We start from the raw sequence: 22915 nt of genomic DNA, 5'->3' as shown, positions 1-22915 counted from the left end.
TTTCCTCCACTTTTCTTTAAAGTTGTCCCAGCATTTGCGGAGTTGGACCTCGGTTCGAAATCAAATATTGGGCCGGCAGTTGTACTCGTCTTGTTCTCGTTCCTTAGTGAAATGGCGCAACCCACTGTGGGGGATCGGCCATGAATTGTGCATTGGTGATCAGCTTCCACGTCTTCTGTTTCTTATCCAAAGAAACTACATCCATCTGTTTGTTTTTCATGATGGTTTGGTACTTGTTAACCAAATCAATCAACACGCTTCGTCCTTCGCTAAAATTTACCCCTTTTTTCCCTTCATTGCACCTTTTTCGATGTCCAGAAATAAATATGATAAGTACGCGACACAACAAAGAAAGAAGGAAGAACAACAAGTTCGGATAACAAAAAGTGCGAGTGGACGTCATAAAGCAAACGCACACAAAAAAGGCACGTGAAATTTTAGTATGTTATTCTGACGCCTATGCTGCATGATGGCCAGCCGAAAGTAGTCAAGAATGGGCTAACTGCATGTTTAACGTTGGCAGTGCTTGCTTGTAGGAGTGGTGGTGCACAGTTTCATTAATGATTTGTTGTAAGAATAAATTTTACGCACATTCACAGAAGATTCAAGCGTAAAAATGTGTGTAGCTTCGCTTTGATGTCACACACTTATTTGAATAAGAGCTTCTTTTGTAAGCTTCTTTTTTTTAGCCTGGCCTCCTTAGCGCCCGTGGGCCGCCCCCCCCCAAAAAAGCAATTGCACGACCAGTGAGTCGCCAGCCCACTTAACGTCCAAGCCTGTGATTGAAGTGGATTCCGTCTCTTTGAAAGCCACCATACCTTCTCACTTACCTGTTGACTTCCACGACCTCGAAACCTTTCTCTCGGCTCACTTGCCGAATCGCCTCATTAGTGGCCGCAACTGTTCTTTGTACGTTAATGTGACGTACAGGTACCTTCGGCACAGTGCATACCAGAATCTGCACTCGTGGAGACACCTTGCGTAAATCGTCTACACCCTTTGCCAAATGCTTGGCTGTTTCTGCCCCTTTCCTGCTCAGCACGTCATTTAGGCCGCCCCGCTACTATTACAAGGTTCCGTGTCTGCGCATTCTCCGCGAGCTTTTCTCTAGCTCGCTCCATGACATCGGCCAATGTCCTCCCTGGAAACGTCCCTACCGCCACTCTTTTGTTGCCTTTCATCCGCTCCACAATTGCCGCTGAGCACCTCAAAACATTTGAGTCACCGGTGATTATGAACTTTTCACTCTCCCCTCCTGATGAGGTCTCACCCTGCTTTCCTTTGTCCTCCTTGTCCGCGTGATTCGGATTCGACACAGGGCATTGACCTCTGCGTTTCTGCTTTCCCTTCGCTGCAGCGTCAATGTAGGTGACCCTCCTTCCAGCATGTTCCACGCATTCTATGTGCTTTGTGGGCACTTCGGGTCCTGTCTCGCTGGGAGCCGGTGTTTTATTGTCGCTACCATTTTCGTTCGTAATGGCGTCCCTGTTCAATTTTTCCTCGGCTGCTTGTAGTCTTTCTTCCACTGCCTTTCGTGAATCACGTTCCATATTGAGTTCATTTCGCAGATCTGCGATCCGATTCACAAGCTCAATCTGGACATCCTCCATTTTCTTTAGCCTAGCATCGACATCACAGTGTCTGTCGATTGGCTCAATTTCCATGCTATTCTCATCAGTCCCCTCGTCTACCTTGAGAGACCCCCCGCACCCGGCTCGCCTTGCCGCCATATGTTGCACTTGGCGTTCTCAAATGCTATCACCGAACCTTCCGAAGTATGTACCTACAGAAGGCCGATACGCACAGAACCTTAAACCTTAAAATGCGAGAATTTATTTATCTACAATTTATCACAAAATATCAGCACAAAATGTTGAGCAAACTTAATTCATGACACACGCTCATACGTGTTCAGACACGTGGCCACGCTCTGACTGTCCTGCAAAAGCAATATTCTCAATACAAATACACATGCTAAAAACACTAATGGCTAATATCCCTGGCACTTCCAACCTACTATTTTAAGACTAAAGGACTTAACGTACCACGCGGCCGCACGTGTTGAAACACTTGTCAGGAAACGACGTTCTGACTGTCCTAAAAAACGAAATACACCCGATACAAATACACACACGCTAAAAACACTAATGGCTAATATCCCTGACACTTCCAACCTACTATTTTAAGACTAAAAGACTTAACGTACCATGCGGTCGCACGTGTTGAAACACTTGTCAGGAAACGACGTTCTGACTCCTAAAAAACGAAATACAGCCGATACACTCACGAAGAAGGAAAAAAATATTTTATAGCCCTGCCGCTTCCAACCAATTTAAAGGCACCGCCCCCCCCCCAAAAAAGAACAGCGTGTCTAACAATAGAAGCAAGCTCAAACAAAGCATGCACAAAAAACTTAAGTTTTCGTCGCCACCACGCAGCCCCGGAGAAACACGTCGGTCCACCACGACTGTCCACTGTCGACTGTCCTCGAATTGAACTTTAACACTGGCTGTACCCTTTGTAACGGGTGAGAGTATTCAAACATACTCAGGCCAAAAAATAAGGAACAAAAAGAAAAAAAGGAAAGTAAAAAGAAGAGGAGGGACAACGTTGTAAAAGAAAGAGGTTCACTAGCGACGCTCTAGTCCACCACTCGGAGAGTCGTCTTTTCGTCACCATCACAAAAAAGAAAAAACAGGGACAACGTTGTAAAAGAAAGAGGTTCACTAGCGACGCTCTAGTCCACCACTCGGAGAGTCGTCTTTTCGTCACCATCACAAAAAAGAAAAAACAGGGACACCGTTGTAAAAGAAAGAGGTTCACTAGCGGCGCACTAGGGTCCACCACTCGGAGAGTCACCTTTTCGTCACCATCACCGTTGCCTGATGTGGCATCGTCAGCTGAGCGAAATCCCAGGGTGCGTGATAAGGGGGTGTCTTCTGGCGGTAAAGTGGGGAACTTGCATCATAGCACTACGTGTTCAATGCTCTCGTCCTCCTCGCTGCATGCCCTACAGTTGGTGCTGGCTATGGTGGGGTCGTAGTGGTGGCGATATGCCAGCGTTCTGAGTGCACCGGTCCGCGCCTCAGACTGCTACCAACGCTGTTGTCGTAAAAGTCCTTTTGCACTTCCTGCGATGCTATCTAGTGGCGCCGCCACGAAACATGCGCGTGCTCTCTGAAATGCATGGCCCGCACACTGAGAAATGTGCCGTGCAGGAGGTCTCCTCTGGCAGTTTAGTCGTAGTCAAGGCCTAGAGTAAGTTGCATTTCATCAAGCATAAGCACAGCATACTGTTCTTTCGACTTAAATGTTGCAACTTTCGCCGCAAGGGGGGAAAAATGTCCAAGAGTTCCTGTAATGATATTTCAGACTGTTCTGACTTGCTGTACAGTTTCTGGCCATGAGATGAAGCCTAAATACAGAAATTATCTTAATTAAAAACTGTGTGAAAATTATAGTGAGAATTATCTGAATCAAACCAGACGCTCATGATAACTCTTTGGGTTGATGTGTGTCATACACAGTAGAATGTCACTTGCAGCTAGCTGTGCTGGTTACCACAAAAAGACACAAAATGGCAAAATTACTGCATGAATGATTGACTGTTGCTCCAAGATTGTACCTTGTATAAGAAGGATAAGTACCTCGCGAAAACTTTACGTTTTCGATGTTATTTTGGAGAGTTCTCTCTAAAGGCAGTGGCCATCTGTTGTCGCGGAGGTACTCATAACTTCTTGATCCACAGTCGAGTCGCACTTTTAATGACTCCTGTATTGCTCTGTCAGTCCACACAGATCCCATGGTCCCTTTTTGCAGATAACGCAGTTGATCTACGAAAATCATGTTGAATAACTGCCACAGGTTTCTGCATTCTTCAGCCTTCACTTGTTTTTTCTGTTCCAAGGTGAGTTGCCCTTTCAGAACTAAAACCTCATCTATTGGGTCATCTTCTGCTGGAAGATTAATTTAATGTGTTATTTAGCGAATCATTGTAATCTTTCAATAATCTAAAATCTCCTCTAATTCCGAAAGGCCCTGAGGGGAAAAATAAATGAAATGAGAAACTACGGCATTTGTACTTCAACGAAGAAATGTTAAAGCAACAATCTGGGCCAATCATGAAAGTGGTACATCGCACAGCTTCTGTGTGTCCGGGTATAGGCTAGGGGGCTAGTAGGTATCTGTTAGCGGCACTCAAGACGGTTTGGATGCCAGCACTTTACTGTCTTATGTCGCTGGTGGTCTGGCAAGCACGAAGCCCACTACAGGGCTCCCTAGTGCATATTGTCACGAGCCTCGAGAAGTAGCCCTGAAGGTTTAATAAACGTAGAGCAGCTGGCTCTTGGAAGACGCGACCGTCGGGGCTGGCTCGAGCAGAGAAGGAGCGCGCGGTCTTCTTTCTTCTCTTGGGCTCGACCCACTCTTGCCCTCGACCCACTACCTACAGGTGGCAATATCCCCCCTTCCGAACAAAAGCATCGCCTCGATGCTAAAAAAAATAGGCGTAGAAGACAAAGAAGAGGAAGGCAGGCAAAGCGAAAGTACACAAAAAAAAAAATGTAGCCGTCACGCCGGCACAGTCAATGAACGGAGAAGCAAGCTCCCAAAGATAAATGAAAAGTAGAAACAAAGAAGGGAATGAGAGAAAAAAAATGAAAACAAAAAAAAATTACGGACGCGCAATGTACGGCTTCATGCGCACAACATGAACTATGTCTGAGGTCGGTTGTCTTTGTGTCCTACTCCGTGTCTGCGATGTTGTGTCCGGAACAACTTCGTAGTTTACGTCACTGACGCGGCGGAGCACTTTATATGGACCGAAATACCGGCTCAGAAGCTTTTCACAGAGGCCACGACGGCGAACGGGGGTCCACACCCAAACTTGGTCTCCGGGGTTGTAGGACACGTCCCTGTGGCGGATGTTGTAGCGTCGTGCGTCTGCCTGCTGCTGCTGGCCGATATGCAGCCGTGCGAGCTGTCGAGCTTCCTCAGCACGCTCTGCAAATTCCTCGGCGTCAGTTGTCAATTGGTCAGCGTCTTGACACGGCAGCATAGCGTCCAGCATCGTCTGGACTTCGCGACCGTAGAGAAGGCGAAAGGGCGTGAAGCGCGTCGTCTCTTGCACGGCGGTGTTATACGCGAAGGTCACGTAAGGCAAGATCCGATCCCATGTTTTGTGTTGAACGTCGATGTACATTGCGAGCATGTCTGTGACAGTCTTATTCAGTCGCTCGGTAAGTCCGTTGGTCTGCGGATGGTACGCGGTCGTCTTGCGATGCCTGGTGTTGCTCAATTCAAAAACTTCGTCCATAAGCTGCGCTGTGAAAGCTGTCCCTCTGTTGGTTATTACAGTGGAGGGAGCACCGTGACGCAAGACGATGTGGCGCATGAAGAACTGTGCTACCTCTGAGGCCGTGGCTCTTGGGATCGCCTACGTTTCAGCATAGCGTGTTAAATAATCAGTCGCGACGATCACCCATTTGTTACCGTCGGCTGAGAGAGGAAACGGTCCGAGAATGTCCATGCCGACTTGGTCGAAAGGCGTGTGAGGTGCTTCAATTGGCTGAAGTAAGCCAGCCGGTTTAACGGATGGTGTCTTGCGGCGCTGGCATTCACGGCAGCCTTTAACGTACTGTTTGACGCTTGCTGAAAGCCCGGGCCAATAGTACATTTCGCTTACTCTGGCGAGTGTTCGTGAAAAGCCTAAATGACCAGATGTCGGTTCGTCATGGCAAGCGAAGAGGATGTCGTCGCGCATGTCCCTTGGAACCACCAGGAGGTAAGCACGGCTGGTCGAACGAGCATTCTTCTTATAAAGCACGTTGTCTCGCAGACAGAAGGACGTCAGCGAGCGGGACAGATGGCGTGGTATGGTTGTGTTGCGGCCCTCTAAATGATCGATGATCGGTCTAATCTCAGCGTCGTCACGCTGCCGTCTGCTCAAGTCCGACGAACTAATGGCGCCCAGGAAGCCGTCATCATCCTCTGTTTCCTGACTGGCAGGATCAATGGGTGCGCGGGACAGCGTGTCAGCGTCTTCATGCTTACGGCCAGACTTATAAACGATGGTGATGTCAAATTCCTGTAGCCGCAAGCTCCACCGTGCCAGTCGTCCTGAAGGGTCGCGCATGCTTGCCAACCAACAGAGGGCATGGTGGTCCGTCACCACTTTGAAGGGACGACCATACAGATAGGGGCGAAACTTGATGATCGCCCACACGACCGCGAGGCACTCTTTCTCCGTAGTCGAATAATTCGCCTCGGCACGGGACAGGGAGCGGCTGGCATACGCTATAACTCTTTCCACTCCATCTTGAAGCTGGACGAGCACTGCGCCAAGGCCAATGCTGCTGGCGTCGGTATGCACCTCAGTATCAGCATCATCGTCAAAATGTGCAAGAACGGGTGCTGACTGCAGGCGCTGTCGTAATTCAGCAAAAGCCGCCTGTTGCTCATTATGCCACACAAATGGCGTATCGTCCCTCGTAAGGCGTGTCAGGGGTTCCGCTATCTTCGAAAAGCCTTTAATAAACCGGCGATAGTAGGCGCACAAACCCAGGAAGCGCTGGACGGCCTTCTTATCGGCAGGAGCTGGAAACGCGGCCACAGCGGCAAGCTTGTCGGGATCGGGTCGGACCCCTTTGGCGCTTACTACATGCCCGAGGAACTTGAGCTCTTCGTAACCAAAGTGACACTTTTCGGGCTTAAGTGTGAGGTCTGCCGATCGGATGGCTCTGAGCTGAGCTTAAATTCAGGCATGTTTGCAATGTACGGCATCTTGTTTTTAGGTAGACATTTTTTTCTTTTTCGAAGCCACACAAACGGGCCATGAGGGTATGGTTGGAGTATGGCATCTCGCATGGTCCTGTGACCAAAGCAGACATGTGGGTGGTCCTAAAAAGGACCGTGACAGTAGACTTGGGGGTGTGAGTCGTAGTAAGGCACAGTGGATTGGCAGGATGTCGATGATGCCAAGGTAGGCTGGTTTCCCACGCTCAACGATGAGTTTCTTCACGTCTATGAACTAGAATGATGCAGTGTTGGAGACCTTGAAGGGCAGGCGTCGCATGATCCACAAAGACGGCCTTTTCACATCCATGAACTTAAAGGTGCAGTGCTTGACCTTGAAAGAACCAGTGTGGGTGAAGGAGCTTGCAGGACGTTGCTGACTAAAGGTGTGACATATGGATTGAGCGCCTTCAGTGAACTGTTTGCTTAGTTAAGCTTTCTTAACTTAAGCTTCAAAGGTTCCATTTCCTCGGCAAAGTGGAACCCTTCTTTATATTTCTTAAAGGGCACATAGCCTGTGCCTGTAGTATATGAAAACCCCAGCCGTGTTATACGCTTAGTCAATAGCTCTGGTATGACTTCCATCCTATAAAAAGAGGCCTTCAACAATGTTCTTCCAGATCACCTCATCAAAATAAATTCATTCAACTGTTGATGAAGGTCAGCGTAAGTAACAAAATCACACCATGGCTTCTGTGTGACCCCAAGCTGGCCTTGCACTTGGTAGAAGTATGTGTGTGTTCTTTTGAGACGCATTTCACCAGAAACAACTTCAGAGGAAAATGTTATGTCCATGCAAGCATCAAGCACAGCTTGCCCAGATTTTGAGGCTGGGCACTTCACTTCAAGCAGCCCAACATCATTTCCATCTTTAACTATACGGTCTGGAGAGGCAGCCACAAATGAATGGGTCACATCAACATGTAGCCCTGTCTTGAGTAATTGAATGTCCTTGTCGTACAAAAGCATTACAGTTTTGTGAACATTCACAGACAAGTCCTCATTTTCCAGACTGTAAAGTCTTGGATCACCTTGTTTGAGTGGGCCCTGCTTTCTTGAATACAAGATGCCTTTAACTAAGCCTTCATGCTTCATAAATAATTCGGTAAAAGTTTGAAGCCGTCAGTCTACCAGTCCTCTCCTTCATCCACTCTGCGTTTTCATTTTGGCCAACTGTTCTTTCGCAGACAGAAGCTCTTTCGACATCTGATAAAGGCATTTGCTCACTCAATTTCTTTTCAAACATTTCTATGCACTTCAAGGACAGCAGATCCTCAGTGTCTAGAATAGCACTGATTTTCTGCAGAGGTGCTCTTTTCCCGCAAGAATACCTGTTCCACAGGTGGTTCGGGGCATCCTTTGCAATTTTTTTCGGCAGGCTTTTTAACGACAGCTGGCAAACTTGGTGGAAGCCTTCGTTTCGCCTTTGCAGGCACTGCCTTGTCGATCACGTGCTTCTTGAAAGTGATCTCCATCAGGGGCTGTACAGGCAGGCGGTTCTGCCCTGGTAATGAAATACTGCACAATCAGTAATTGCAACATTATCTCTCACTAAAGTTTCAAGCTGGCTTGTTTTGTAGTGAAATCGAAGTAGTAGTCCTTTGGATATCAAATTACATAAGATGGAATAAGCACATTGACACATTAACTGCAAACACAAAACGTAAAGTATTTTCTCTTGGATTGGTACTAAAGATTTCCCTTGTTTCGACTCTTCACTTCACTTCACTTTATTACCTTAAAGACCCCATTGGAGGGGTATTACATAAGGGGTGGTTAAAAAAAAATATGACTCTTGAAAAAATATGACTATGAAAAAAAGTGTGGACTCTTGGAATACAAATCCGTGATCTTGCCAAGGTTAGATTACACAGCAATAACCTTTGGTCCATACGCTAAAGTAAACACTAAGAACTTGAAGGAGCACCAAAAAAAAAGCCGATCGGGTTATTCATGATTTTCGGATGCTCATCAGTAACACAGCTGCTTGACGAAACTGAACTGAAATCTTTAACTGAAAGAAATCTCACAATCCTGATAAAATGTATCGATCAGTTCATCAAGCAGAACAACAAAACAGACCAAAAAAAATTTTCATTTCATCTGGTTAGACTACAACCCAAAAACATGGCCTCACAATAACTCCTCTTCGTGAAGCAAACAATCATTTCAAATATTCCTTTTGCCCTCAACTGTCAATGTCTGGAATACACTAACAGCAAGGTTTTACAAGAAGCCATTGCATCATTGTTGGCTCCACTTGTTATATACATTGTTCTTTTTTATTTTTATCTTTTGCAATTTGTTTTGTTATGTCCTTAAATTAAATTGGTATTCTGCGTTTTCAACATGTAAAAACTTGTATCTCCACCTGCTATCATTTTGTGTGAAAATCACAGTATCAATACAGAAAGGCTCACCAAATGGCTAGCAACTCAACTTAAGAGAAGTACTTGTCCTATTTTACTTTCATACTATAAACTGTCTGTCTTTGTAGTTTACTTTCAAAAGACTTCATGACGAATTTCTTTTTCAAGCAGGTAGCATTATCCTGCATTATTTTCATTTCATCGCGCAGTTAAAATTGTTATTTGTTTGCATTAAGTGACCTGTTTTCTATCACAATGACATGCAGTATGTTGCGTTCATGATTAATGCATTTTGGATAGAGCATTTTGGATTGAGGGCCACATTGTACACATCATAGGTGTAGAATGTGGCATTATGCAAACTGTAGGTTAGAAATAAAGCGCACTGGATTTTTCCGGTTACATTGTCCAGGAAAAAAATTTAACTTTCTCAGTTTTTGGCTTTTTTTAGCCTTTACATCACTAAGCACCAGGCTATAACGAGCACTCAAACTGCACTCTGAAGTTATCGGCATTAAAGCTTGTCCATACCAAATATTTGCATTTAGCTTTCGAATAGAACAGCTTCGCAGCTTTCTTGGGGTTACATAGGTGTTCCGCCGCTCGATCTTTTGAGATATATTCCACATACCAGAAAAGGCAGTGTAAATATTCGAACTATATTATGCATGTATCTATGAAGTGTGTACAAGAAATTGGCCTTCTAAGAAATGTCAGAGAAACTGTTTTGGGACTCCCAAACAAAACTAGGCGCTGCGCCTGAACTTTCAAGTTACGTAGCATAAGAATAATTCAACCATTTGACTGCAGCAAAGTGTAGCATTCTTCTGCAGTCAGATACACATTTCCCTTCATGGAACTCGGTTATCGAAACACGCTTGGTTAAGAAGAGAATGAGATTTATGTGTTCATTTTTGTATGCTGAAGCCGCATAAATCAACCTATTGTACATGTTTCTTTTATAATATAAAGAGCATGCTTTTAAAACACCCTTTGAAACCCTTGGAAAGTTAATGCGTAAAAATAGAAACCAGTAAATCTGAGACATGCAAGCTCAACGCAATGAACAGTTTTACTGTCTAATGGTAATAAATAATAACACGCTATGTGCGCACTTAGAGGGCACATTTCAAAGTGAGATCCCAGTGCATCATGACTAGGCAGCTTAAGATATACTTGCCTTGAGTTGGTGCCATCCATCTGCATGGCATGTCTGTACAGGAAGGTGTTTGCACCTCAATGACGGCGAACAGCAGGGCAGCCACATGTTGACACTTCTGGCTCAAACTGTTTTGAAGAATGGAAATGTGTGAACTCGCATCAATGTCCTTTCAAATAGTTAAGCCGACTACACCAGCAATGCAACAAAAAAAGGAGATGGTGATTACAACACACACGACATGGCCATGCAATCACAACATGAAAAACAAGTGTCACCGTTGCCGATACACCTCAACGAATGCGCAGATTTTACACAAAATATGAACAAGTACGGCCTCCGCCTTGATATTCTTGCTAGCAGACGGCATGAGAAAATGCTTTAGCAAGTAAGCATAGCGTTTCTGCTTCACCATACCGCTGAGTCCACGGATAAAGTGAGTGCATGTAAGTGGCTATGTTTTTACGCAATGACTTGAACAATGAGAACACTGCTTTTAACCTCTATTTTGCTAAACGAAAATGGCACTGAGAAATGCACAACCATAAATACAGCGTTTTTCCGGTGAAATGCTGACGTTAATAATACAGTAGTTGCATTGCTGGTAAACTTAGAGAATGGCAACTCACCCTGCCACGCAGTCACAGTGAGCTTGGACGGTGCTCGTTGTCTCGGCCTTTTTGAAAGCGACGAGCTGCCTGTAATGGCCAGGCTTCATGGAGCACAGGCATATGCTTTTTAAGAGGACGCCCATCCGATGGATGGGCGCCGGTGAACAGTACATTCGATACGACGAATGTACTTTTCTTCTTTGAAAAGCCAACTTTTGTGCTGCTGGCAGTTCGATGAGGCGAAATGGGCTTCCATGCAACAATCGCTCAAATCGGGCACACAGGCCAGGTCAGAAGTCCATTCACCGCCGGTGTCGTAAAACGACTTGAACTCATCTAACGAGTACATCTCGAGAAAAACATCACTGTTGAGGCGCTCGATGTGCTAAGCAACTAGGAAAGAAAGCGGAAAGCTTGTAACACGTGTTTGAACCTAGTACTTCTAGTACCATGTGCGCGAAGACGCGAGAAAAAACGCTATCAACTGAACAGCACACTGTCTGCCCTTGCCCCTACTTGTCAGGCTGCGCCGCCCCGACCCTCAGTTGTGATTTCAGCGGTCGCTGCTAGAGGCGCCCTACCAACTCGAAAAAGGCGCATTGCATCGGGCGACGTGTCAAGGACAGCGCGCGCCCCCTTGCGGCTCCCTACCAGCGGCTTCACTGCGCCCCATAGGCGCTGTGTGCCGCTCGTCACACTTCCCCATTCTTGACACTACTCGTAGTGTCGCAGCCAGAGGATAGGGGTGCCTGACTTTCACATAGAAAACGCCTGAGGACTAATGTAGGCGGAACAAGGACATGTTTAGGGATTAATAATTAGGTTGTGCAAGTATTAGTATTTCTTCATTGTGTTTTAGTTTTACTTTTATTTTGAGTTTTAGGTTTGAGTGTAATTAAAATATGGCCTGGCTTAAGCCATACTTGACTGTGCCTATATCGAAGAAAAAAAGAGGTGACAAGGTGACATTCACATCCAGTACTGACCGCGTGCCAGCACCTAGTTCAATAAATTAAGAACATTATTTTAACCGACTGTTAAACGAACTGCTTCATAAAAGTAAAAATGCCTTATTTTTGTGATTAGTGATTTTGCTGTGCACAAGCAGTTATTAGACAACAGACTAAGCTGTGAACACAATGACAAGCAAGTGGCAGTGGTGTATAATGACAGCTATCTTACGATATGCTGACACGAGATTCATAAAACCATTTCTCTGGCTGCTGCCAGTTCACATTCCACTGGGTGCTGTTATAGACATGATAGCATGTGAAACTTATTGAGCTTCACAATCATACCGCACTGCTTGGTTGAAGTTCAGTTGAACTTCAGATAATCACTCTGCCGATGACACATGCGAATGCTATAATGAGGAAGACAATATACGCTTCTCGTATGAAACTCACCATCTACATTGTTGCCTGGATGGTAGCACCAGCTGCAGCCGAAGTATCCGTTGAACTGCATCATCTGCTGCATTGCTGCTATTGCGGGTGAATCTGCACAACAGCAGATGCAGAACACCTGCAAACCGAGCTATTGTATAGACAAGCTAGTACGTACGTATACGGTAATTGCACATAAAAAACTTTTACTTACTTTAGAGCATATCTGGGTGTCGGTCAATATCCAAGTTTTGCACTTGTGTTAAGTTTCTGCAGCTGAATGACAAAGGCTTCCAGCAGCAGTGTCATGTTTTGATGCTCATTCCCATACCACAGTAGCGGCATCATTACATTCTTCCAACGCAGCAATGGTGTCAATTCATTAAGGGTTATTTGAACTGGCCACATGCTGTATTTAGGTGAATTGAAGATGGGGCTGCCATCACAGTTTGCGGTCACTGTCAAGTCATGTGCTGCCATGCCAACTTTCTCCTGTGTCACTCGGTACTGCGACCCATCTGTTATGTGACTCATTAAAGAAGTCCTTCCAGAACTATTAGACAGACTAGCCATCACAGCAGTACTGGCTGTCTTGCTAGAAAGCACGGACTCCAGCTGCTTTTCGATAGGCAGGCTCACAAAGAAACTGCCCAAACGTACGAGGTCACGTCCAAGATATTTCGAATGGCACACTTGGCACTCAGCTCGAAGTCATCGTTCTTCTAAACTTTCCTTCGTTTCACCAAGTGACAGCTTGCAATGTGGGCAGTAAAAGTGAAACAGGATATCTGTGATATTGACACCACGCAGCTTCTTAAATAAATATTTGCTCTCAGGGAACGCCTTTTTCCCAAAAAGGTTGTACAATTTTTGGATGGCCTCGATTACCGTTCATGAGAACCCGTATTTGACAGCGAGGTCCAAGATCATCATGTAAGCATCGCCCCGGGTCAGCGTCCTGTCATTGAAGGGTTCAGCTAAGTCTGCGTAAAATACGTCATTTCTATCCAAGTCCACATTCTCGTCTACATAGCTGTCCTGAGATGGTGCACTCGGTGATGTGCCACCATCGTCCATTGGAATGACTCAGATACGTGCAAATCTTCATTGCAGTCATTACTAAAGATATCCGGAGATGACAGTTCGCGCTCCTCGCCATACTGATCGTGCTGAGGGGCCAGCGAACTTTCCGATGAAGGTGCACGTAGAGGAATGCGAGCATCTTTCGCCCATGCATGAGAAGAGGTGAAAGTGCTTGTGAAGCGTTGCGTGACGAATTGTGAAGGCACCATTTTGTTGTTTTCGGAATCGAATCACTTGATCCATGATCGAAGTATGTCTTTCGTCTCTTTGGTGGACCCATCGTATACACCACCAATCTCTACCGAAACGTGAAAACTAAAATCAAACACTGAAATATCTTCTGCCACGCCGCTTGCGTGATTGTTCTACTAGCCCTACTAGTGACCTCGCCCTACATAGGCTTCATAGTAGTATTGGCTAGTATGTGGCGCTACAAGCAGCGGCAGTGTGGTCGTACAACTGTGAAAGCGTACCAAAGTCCAAGCACAGTTAATTAACCCATATAGGTATGTGTAATAAAATAAAAAATGCGTATTCTTGCACCTAAGTAACGCAAGGGAGGACTTTGTCTCTAAAAAAGAATAGCACATTTAGCGCCAATTGATGACAGCAGGAAGAACAAAGAAACAGGAAATTATGCACAAAAGTGGGTGCCCGCTGGGGGCATTATTTATTGTTACTATGAGCTGCCATGGCAAAATACAGCGAAAGTACAAGTGCAGGCAGAATTTACTCGTCACTGCTGATGTGTTAGTTATATCGGCAAGAACGAGTTCGTCCTCCATGCCATAAAGGTTATTGAACAGGCAGCCCTGCGGAAATGCCTGCGGCCCTATCAAACACGGCTTCATGCATGTTAGCGATTGCAGGTGTACCTAGTAGTCTGAAGTGTCAGGAAAATCAAGAAAAAGGAAGACATTTGCTGTATTCATGTTGCAAACCCAAATGTAAGAAGCGTGTTTTGAGGCCCGAAATTTTGAAGTCTTGCATTGTATTAACACAAATACAGTATGGTAAAGCTGCGAGGAGGCAACAGACACTTGCACTAGTCTTTAAACTATACTCTCTCTTCCAACGTTTGGTCCCTGCCTCAACTCCCTGCCCCGAAATATTCAACCATAAGTAAATGTGGCAAAAACGTACCTCTTGTTTTTTAAATAAAATGAAATGCACTCAACTTGTATACCAAGTATTCAGCAACCCTATGCAATAAAGAAAAGTACATCACTCTAGAGAGTGAGGCATCTTTCATGTTACAAATTTGGGTGCCTTACAAGTTAACGCAAAATCTACTGAAAGTAAAATTGTTTGAGTTGGAATAGTTTCTTGAAGGAAGGCATCGTCCCTACAGAGAAGCATGGTCACCCTCTGCTTGGTTCAATATACCAAAAAGAAGCAGCTTTGCATTACGCAGGTACATCAAAATCTGGACGTGTGTGTAAATCTATGCAATTTGCATAGTGTGGTGTTTCCATCAACATGATGCACCTGTCAACGATTCGAGTGCTCTGAATCATCAAAAATCCCTGTGTATGCTTTTGTTTGGGCACTTGATTTCCAGCAAGCACGTCTCGCCAGAGAGAGAGAGAATAAACTTTTATTCACAAAGGCAAGGTAATTCTTCCTCGTTGGGTGGGGCCCTCAGTCCAGGGCTCCATTGCCTTGCACGACCCTGCGAGCCCGCTGGACCAGCTGTTGCTGTTCCTGCCGGCCTAAGCTGAGCAGTGCAGACTCCCAAGAGAAAAGGGTGGGGTTGGGGATAGGAGGAACGCCCCGTGGACTAGAGCATTCCCACGTGGAATGATAGACTGTTGGTTCGGATCCCCAGTAAGGGCAGTAGGATGGGTATAGAGTGCGATGAGAGAGATGAAGCAAGGGAATGAATTAGTCTGCAGTTGCCGCCAAGCGACGGCATCTGCTCTGTTAAGTGGAGGATGGGGAGGAGGATACGTATAACGTCTCTGTCGGTAGTACTCCAGCATTGCGTTGTAGTTTAGTGGTTCTGTCGGTGCGTCGTCTGAATTGGATAGTTCTTCCGATGGAGCCGGGCCGGTCAGACCTCGGGCAACCGCATGAACGCGTTCATTTCCATGGAGAGAGGCGTGTCCAGGAGTCCAGACGATGCGCACCGTACGTAAAGTGGACGGCGAGACAGAAAACAGGATATTGTGAGTATGCGCAGCCACAAGTCCCTGCGCAAAGGCACGGCAAGCAGCCTGTGAGTCTGTAGTCAACTATGGTGACAGGGGCGTCCTGTGATGGGAATGTCGAGGCGTGGACAATGGCCAGAGCAATAGCTCCCTCCTCTGCCGAACCACTGTCCGTAGTGCGAAGTGTGGCAGATGCCACGAGCGCGTCTGATGTCGATCACCGCTAGACACATGGCGGGTTTTCTGGGTAGCATGCCGCATCAGTGTAAAGAACTTGTAAGTCTGTAGTGCCATCACCAAAGACGCGTGTCATGGCCTGAACTCGGGCACGTTGACGGCGGGCATGGTGGTGGGGATTCATGTTGCGTGGAATCGGAGCCACATTAATGAGAGCGCGAATATTAGGAGCGAGTTTATGTTGTGGTACCTGTGTGGGTTTTTCAGGAGTGGGCTAGCCAAGACGAGAGAGGATGGCGCAACCCTGACGAGTTTGCCTAAGACGCTGGAGCTGACTGTTGTGCTGGGCCTCGAGCAGTTCGGTTATGTTGTTGTGGACACCAAGCTGAAGAAGGCGTCATGTAGAAGCGTGTGGAGGTAAGCCGAGAGCCGTCTTCACCGCCATCCGTGGAAGGACGTCCATCTTTTCGGTTTGAGCAAGCGTGAGATTATGATAGGGAAGGTGATAGGTGAACCGACTAACTATGAGAGCTTGTACTATGCGGAGGACATCCTTCTCGCGAAGGCCTCTCCTGCGATTGGTGATGCGATGGATCATGTGTGTAATTTGTGTTATCTGCTGAGTCAGAAGGTGCGTAGTGTGTGAGGCCTTGCCATCAGCCTGAATGTGGAGGCCAAAAATGCGGAGTCGAGGTACCTGAGGGATAGGACGGCCATCAAGGAACAGTGAAATATCCAAACACTGGCATGGCGCTCTTTGGCCATAACTGGCCCTTGTGCCATAAAACACCACACATCATCATCAGTGAAGTATCGGAAGAATCGTCGGTTCTGCGGCGACGCTTGTGTACCACTAACAACTCTGACTTTTCGACTGAGCACGTAAGGCTCCCGGTGGCAGCATAGTCTTGTACAACAGATGCAGCTTCCTGGAGAGCATCCTGAATGGTTCCGTCTGACACTTTGGTTGCCCAGATTGTAATGTCATCTGCGTAAATGGCATGCAGGATGTTGGCACATTAAACAGGGTGGGAGAGAGGACCGAGCCCTGTGGCGTTCCTCTGCCTGCGAGACTTATAATGTCCGACCGGAGGTCTCCAATCCCAATAGTGGCCGTGCGGTCAGAAAGAAAGGCCCTGACATAATTGTAGATACGTGCGCCGCACTGGGAGGAAGTGAGATTGTCGAGAATTAAGTCGTGGGAGACGTCAAAAGCCCCCTTGAGATCCAGGGCCAGGATTGCCCTTACCTGATTTGAAGTGGGGCTATCCAACACGTCCTCCTTAAGTTGTATCAGAACGTCTTGTGTAGAAATACCGGGACGGTAGCCGAAGAGTGTATCCGTAAAAAAGTGAGTGTCTTTGAGAAATGGCTGGAGTCGGGAGAGTACGTGTTCGAAGAGTTTAGCTACACATGAAGTCAAAGATATAGGTCGGAGATTCTGGAGGGATAGCGGCTTGCCAGGCTTAGGAATAAGTATGATTTCCGCGTGTCGCCAGTCCTGTGGTAGCGTGCCGTTATTCCAGTGTTCGTTGTAAAACGCAGTTAAAGGCTGGATGGCCTGGTCATCTAAATTACGTAGAAGTGTGTATGTAATCCCATCAGCCCCGGGTGTTGTATTACGCTTAATGTTCTGCAAGGCCACCCTAACCTCTGCTTCTGTAATGTTGACATCTAGGGGTGTATTGTGTACTTGTGGATAATCACGGTAGGCGGGACAGGTGCCCGTGGTTATGTAGCATTGCTGTAAGGTGCGCAGTAGGGTGGTATCGTCAAGCCCTGATTTGTGGAGGATGGTGCGGATTGTGTTAGCAGTGTGTGTTTTTGTTTGCGTGGGATTTAACAATGCGCGGAGTATACGCCACGTTCGAGGTGTGCTTAGTGTGCCGTTGAGGCGATAGCAGAAGTTATGCCAATTGTTACTAGTGAGGGTGTTCGCGTAGTCATTTGCCTCCGTGGCTAGGTTGGTGATGCGGAGACGAAGTTTTCGGTTATGCTTCTGCCGCCGCCACCGCCGTGTCAAGCCCCTGCGGGCGTCCCAGAGGTGGAGCAGATCGCGATCCACATCCGGGTGTCTCCGTCGTCGCAGTGATGCATTTCGTTGCTGTTTTCAAATCGGACTGGAGCTGCTTCATCCAAGCCTCAAGGGAGGGAGAGTCTTGAGGGGTAGTGAATGTTCGGTTACGCCTAAATGCATCCCAATTTGTTATCTTTATGATACGTTCTGGGGCGCGCGTGGCTGCTACCTGAAGCTCTGTAGCTAATATATGATGATCGCTGCCCAGATTCACCATGAGGTTTCACCGAGAGTGGTGCCTAACGTGAGATCGGGGCATGTGTCCCTGCTGACGCTATTACCAAATCGAGTGGGTTGATCAGGTTCCGTCAGCAGGGTCATGCTATGAACTGCGAGAGCTTTAGCAAGTCGGCGGCCTTTGGGTGTTTCCGTTGCATATCCCCAGGCCATATGGGGGGCATTGAAGTCGCCTACAATCAATATATGTTTACCCTGTTTGCATAGTTGTGCGAATAGATGACCAAAGTCGTCCTGCCTTGTGTTCGGTGCACTGTAGATGTTAAGCACGTACAGGCTGCTATTGGAGCGAGAGCACGGGACCAACTCAAGAAGTACATGTGAGATGGAGGAGCTTTGGAAGGTGTGTTCGATGACGGTGATATGTTTAGAAACTAATGTAGCTGTACGATGCGGAGTATTGTTTGTTACGTCCGTGTATGTATGGTAGCCGGGAAGTGTAGGAGTACATTGCACTTCTTGTAAACGCTATTAGATCAGGAGAATTCGGCTGTGTAGCAATGAATTGCGTTAGAGCTCCACGTTTCCTACAGTAGCCCCTGCAATTCCACAGCCATACGCGTAGGAGTTGGGGGGATGCACGCGTTGACTTATGGTTTCTGGCCATGATCATCCAATACTGGGGCCTCGTTGCTACACGGAGGCACTTCTGACTGCTCTAAATCTGGTGGAGGGTGGCGGGAAGTGGGATTGCTATAGCTGTGGTTGGTGGGGCGGTTTTTCGAGACGGTGACAGCAAACAGGATGGGCGGGTGTAAGGATGTGTTCGTTGTGTGTCGCGTGTGGGAGACAACGCACGTTTGGGTGCAGGTGGAGCAATAGGGAGTTCGCCAAGGACAGCCGCTATCTGTTGTTTAACGTCTGTTACTATCTGCTGGACGGCAGGTTGCAGGGCCTGTTGGATTAGCTGTTGGAGCGGAGCTGTTAGTTCGGCCATAATGCCATCCTTCATTTTCTGCATTTCTACCTGCATCATAGCGGCAAATTCTTTCCTTAGTGAAATTGCCATTTCGTTTAACGCCTCTCGTGTGCAGTAGTCTGTGCGGACCGTAGGTGGTGGGTTGTGAAGGCGATGCTGTGTTTCGACTGACATGGGTTGCAGAGTGGGTTGTTGCTTTGATGTTTGCGTGAGAGTGTGGGAAGGGAGTGGAGAGGGGGGTAGAGGGGGGAACTGCTCTGCCCAGCTTACCGTTTGTTCTTTGTTGTGGCCACCTTTTTGCTGGCCATGTTCCTTCGGATGGCCACTGCCAGCAGCGCGCTCCTTGGAGGGGTTGCCTGGACGGCCCGGTCTGCCTGTCGATCATGTCCAGGTGGGCCATGAGTACTGCTGCGTCCACTAGTTGGGGGTTGCACAGCGGAGTTCACTGGTGTCTTTGTCGGTTGGTCCGGATTCCGCAGAGAGCCCGCAGTCGTCCTAGGCTGACTATGTGCTGATCCAGGTGGGGGACACAGCTTTCCGCGTTTGAGACGTTCCTGGAGCACATAGGACTTATTGAACGGCCGTTGTTGACGCGATGGACACCGAGGGTCCGTGGCGGGATGATCGGCTCCACAATGTATGCATTTATGTGTGCACTCATGTTCTGGTAGTGGGTTGGAGGTACCGCAGGGCTACACAGCGGGGTTTGTCGGGCGTGGGGCACACGTCCGCTCGATGACCCATGGACAGGCACACACTGCATATCTGTTGGCGGGGTCGGTATATGTAACAGCGGAGCTCTGCTCCGTACAAGCGAATGTGACGGGGTACCTGGATGCCGGAGAAAGTGACGAGGGCCTGATTTGTAGATCCCATCATACGGGCGTGAAGGATGGGAGCCTCTGAGCAGCGCAAGTTTTCTAGTAGCGTCTTCACAGTGGTGTTCGGTTCAATGCCTGGCACTACCCCTTTGCAAGAGCTGTCAGGTGCAGCTACGTAGGCTTGGACACGCCGGCGTGCTGGTTGAGGCCCAAACTTATAGATTGGACTTTCTGAAGTTCAGCCGTGAGGTTCTCATCCGATGTGCTAATCACCGCAACGTTTTGGTCAGTGCGGATTCGGATAATGCGCTCATTTAGTACAGCAGCATCAAGCCCAGCTGCTACACCAATGGCTTGGGCAACAGAAGGTTGAGGCCACGCACAGAGGTTCAGACCATCTCTCGGACGGAACACTACCTTGAAGTGGTCAAATGGCAGTGGAGGGAGGTGCGCATTCGTCTTGCGGGGTGATCAGGGCTTCCGCAAAGCCATGGCTGTTGCAGATGAAGTAGCAGGCCCACCTGAAATGTCATTGTTTACGCATTTATGTTACGGACACAAAACTTGTTGCACAGATTATCTCTTTGCCCATTACTTAAATATTGTTAACATTTCCTCAAGTTCCCTTATGGGGACAGAATAAAGAGAAGTTTTCGAAACATTAGTAGAATTTGATGGAGATACACAAAAGAAGCAGGATGCGCGACAAAGGACTGAAAGGCACGACGGAGACAAGTGCTTGTGTCCGTCGTGCCTTTACATTCTTTGGCTGCTGTCACGCTGTGTACGTCAGCATAAAACATGGCTGTGATGATTATGGACGTTCGTCACTTGTTTGTGTGTCTTGAGACGAGAAAAACGCACAAGAAACGCTAGTAGGCAAAAAAATGTTTTTCTTTCAAACACACGATGGGCAAGGAAAGGAAATGAAAAGAAAACAAAACAATGTCACAGCGGATTTTCACGCACACACCGATGTACGCGACGCTCAGTCCTACACCACCGTTCGGCGCGTCAAGAGTTCCGAAAAAACCATCTCACGGTTTCGGTCGTGACGATCGACTCGCTTGTCATTGCCGTGGTACGGTCGCCGAGGCGAGCCGAGGCAGAGGTGGCACGGTTGCTGCTGCAGGAACCGTCGCCGGCACACGGTAGCGCAGCCGTGTGCCGGGTGAGGGCGAGCTCCCCGCTGAGGCCGTTTCCATCTACACCGGAAGATGCCACCACTGCGACTTTCACCTGGGTGCGGTGTGGGCTGGCCGTCTCGCCAACCTATTAGTGCACTTGCGCTCTTACTCAGTTTTTCATGAAAATCATTGCATTTTAATAACTCAGTCTGTCAAGCTGCTTATTGCATTTGAAAACAAGCAGGAGCATTTTATTTGCAACAGGATACATTGAGCGATTTGAAGGGACGTGAATTTGCACACATTCATCTATATCATCCTGCTCAGTTTAATGTGCTTGGCCCTCTGACGCTTAGTGCTGTTAGCACTGTTCAGGCCTTTAACCAAAAAGTGCAGGCACGTAAAAACAAAAAGAAATTTTCACACTAATTTCCTCAGTGAACAGTGTATAGTAGTGCCCACAGTGTTGGAGGGAAGAAAGCTCTTGCTTACAAGTGACATGTCAGATGTGCTGTTTGTGTGAAGCTGGTTGACACTAAAACATTCTGTAAATAGATCCTCAAGTGTGGCGATGAAAGTTTAATGCTCCTTTGATGGATATGGAAGCCCACCTCAGTCGCATTCCTCTGTGAAGCCTGACGGGAGCTGACTCACCGCTGCATCACTGTATGATGAACAGTCAAACTTCATGACGCATTTCCTGGCTACATAACCCTTCATGTAGTACACCAGTCATGAGTCGCTCTTTTCTGCAACTAATGACAAGTGTTGACGGCAAGGAGTTTGAGGTAATTGAGAAAGTTGACAACCTAGACTGTTTACCGTTCTCTGCGCCTGATCGGCTAGAGGTAACGGTCAGCACTTTAATTATATTTCTCACTCTCTTATGTATGTTTCAGTATAATGCATTGCGACTGTTTGCCTCTTAGGCACTTATAACCTTTTCATTTTCTTGTTACCCAGGATTCAAGAAGTCTGATTCCTTTCTTATTAACAAACTTTTTACGAGCTAGAACTTTTTATCAGAACTACAACTTTTTACCAGCAAGATAAGTGAAAACAACTAAATGAAAAACACCGCTGTGTAGTATTCGTTACCAGGCGTGCCTTGAAAAAGAAACATCACTTTTTTGGACGCCAATAACTTGTTCTAGTTCACGTGACGTCGTCGCATAATGGGGGACTTGCCCATACATGGGAAATGTACATGCATAGTGATATTAATTTTATAGGCGGACCAATTGAAAAATAATACACAGCCAAATAATAATATCGGCTGAAAAAACGTCTGATATGCTATTAGGCGAATAGACTTGTGTAGTCCGGAGCAATGGTAACTGAACTTGCGATGCATACCAGCTACACGTTCTGTATATCTTGAGTCTTTAATGAGATATTAACAGTGATATTCGAAGGAAAAAGCAGCCATGAACTTTTACCTACCTCGCTTTGTCTGTAATAAGTGATAATAAACTTCAGCCGCATATTTAAAAAGAACAAAAGAAATATTGTCCATTGGAGATACAATGCGCATCACGAGAGAAAAGAACACAGCTTAGCAAAATATTACATAAAACAGAAGAAAGAACTGTAGCTCTGTGGAGCAGCTTTTCTCTGCTTGTATTTAGATGTCAAAAAACTGTCCTTGAGCAATTGTTCGTGTCATGGCCCTCGCTGCCTCTTCACTGCATAGCACCTACAGCAATTATCACAAGCTCGCTCCTTTCAATATGAGAACTATTTCATCGTGTACAGACTACACAGGAACGATGGCGCTTAGTGTAGCGCAACTAGCTAGTACATAGACACAGAACATGACACACGCACAGCGCTGTATGTTGTCATGATATATCAACAAGCCCGAATCAAAACCCTCGAGTACACAGTACAAGCAGTACAAGCTGTGCAGAAAACAAAAACAACCAAACACGTGATTAGTGAAAGTGTAGAAGGAATGTCGGGGCTCTTCCGCACACAAGATTTCAAAAGGGGAGAAAAAGAAATGAGG

At 46.9% G+C, this 22915-nt stretch overlaps 1 long non-coding RNA gene across 1 annotated transcript; it reads left to right on the top strand.

Annotated features, from left to right (window-relative positions):
- The first annotated feature begins 2022 nt into the window (after window positions 1-2022).
- On the top strand, window positions 2023-8518 carry LOC125944841 (uncharacterized). The gene is made up of 2 exons (XR_007466545.1): window positions 2023-4289; window positions 6743-8518. It is a non-coding gene; the product is annotated as an uncharacterized LOC125944841 (long non-coding RNA).
- The last annotated feature ends 14397 nt before the right edge of the window (window positions 8519-22915 follow it).

This window comes from Dermacentor silvarum, chromosome 4, assembly GCF_013339745.2.
Source record: "Dermacentor silvarum isolate Dsil-2018 chromosome 4, BIME_Dsil_1.4, whole genome shotgun sequence".
In the NCBI taxonomy this organism is placed as follows: domain Eukaryota; kingdom Metazoa; phylum Arthropoda; class Arachnida; order Ixodida; family Ixodidae; genus Dermacentor; species Dermacentor silvarum.
Note: the sequence above shows the minus strand (reverse complement) of the source record. Positions and strands in the feature narration are given on the sequence as shown.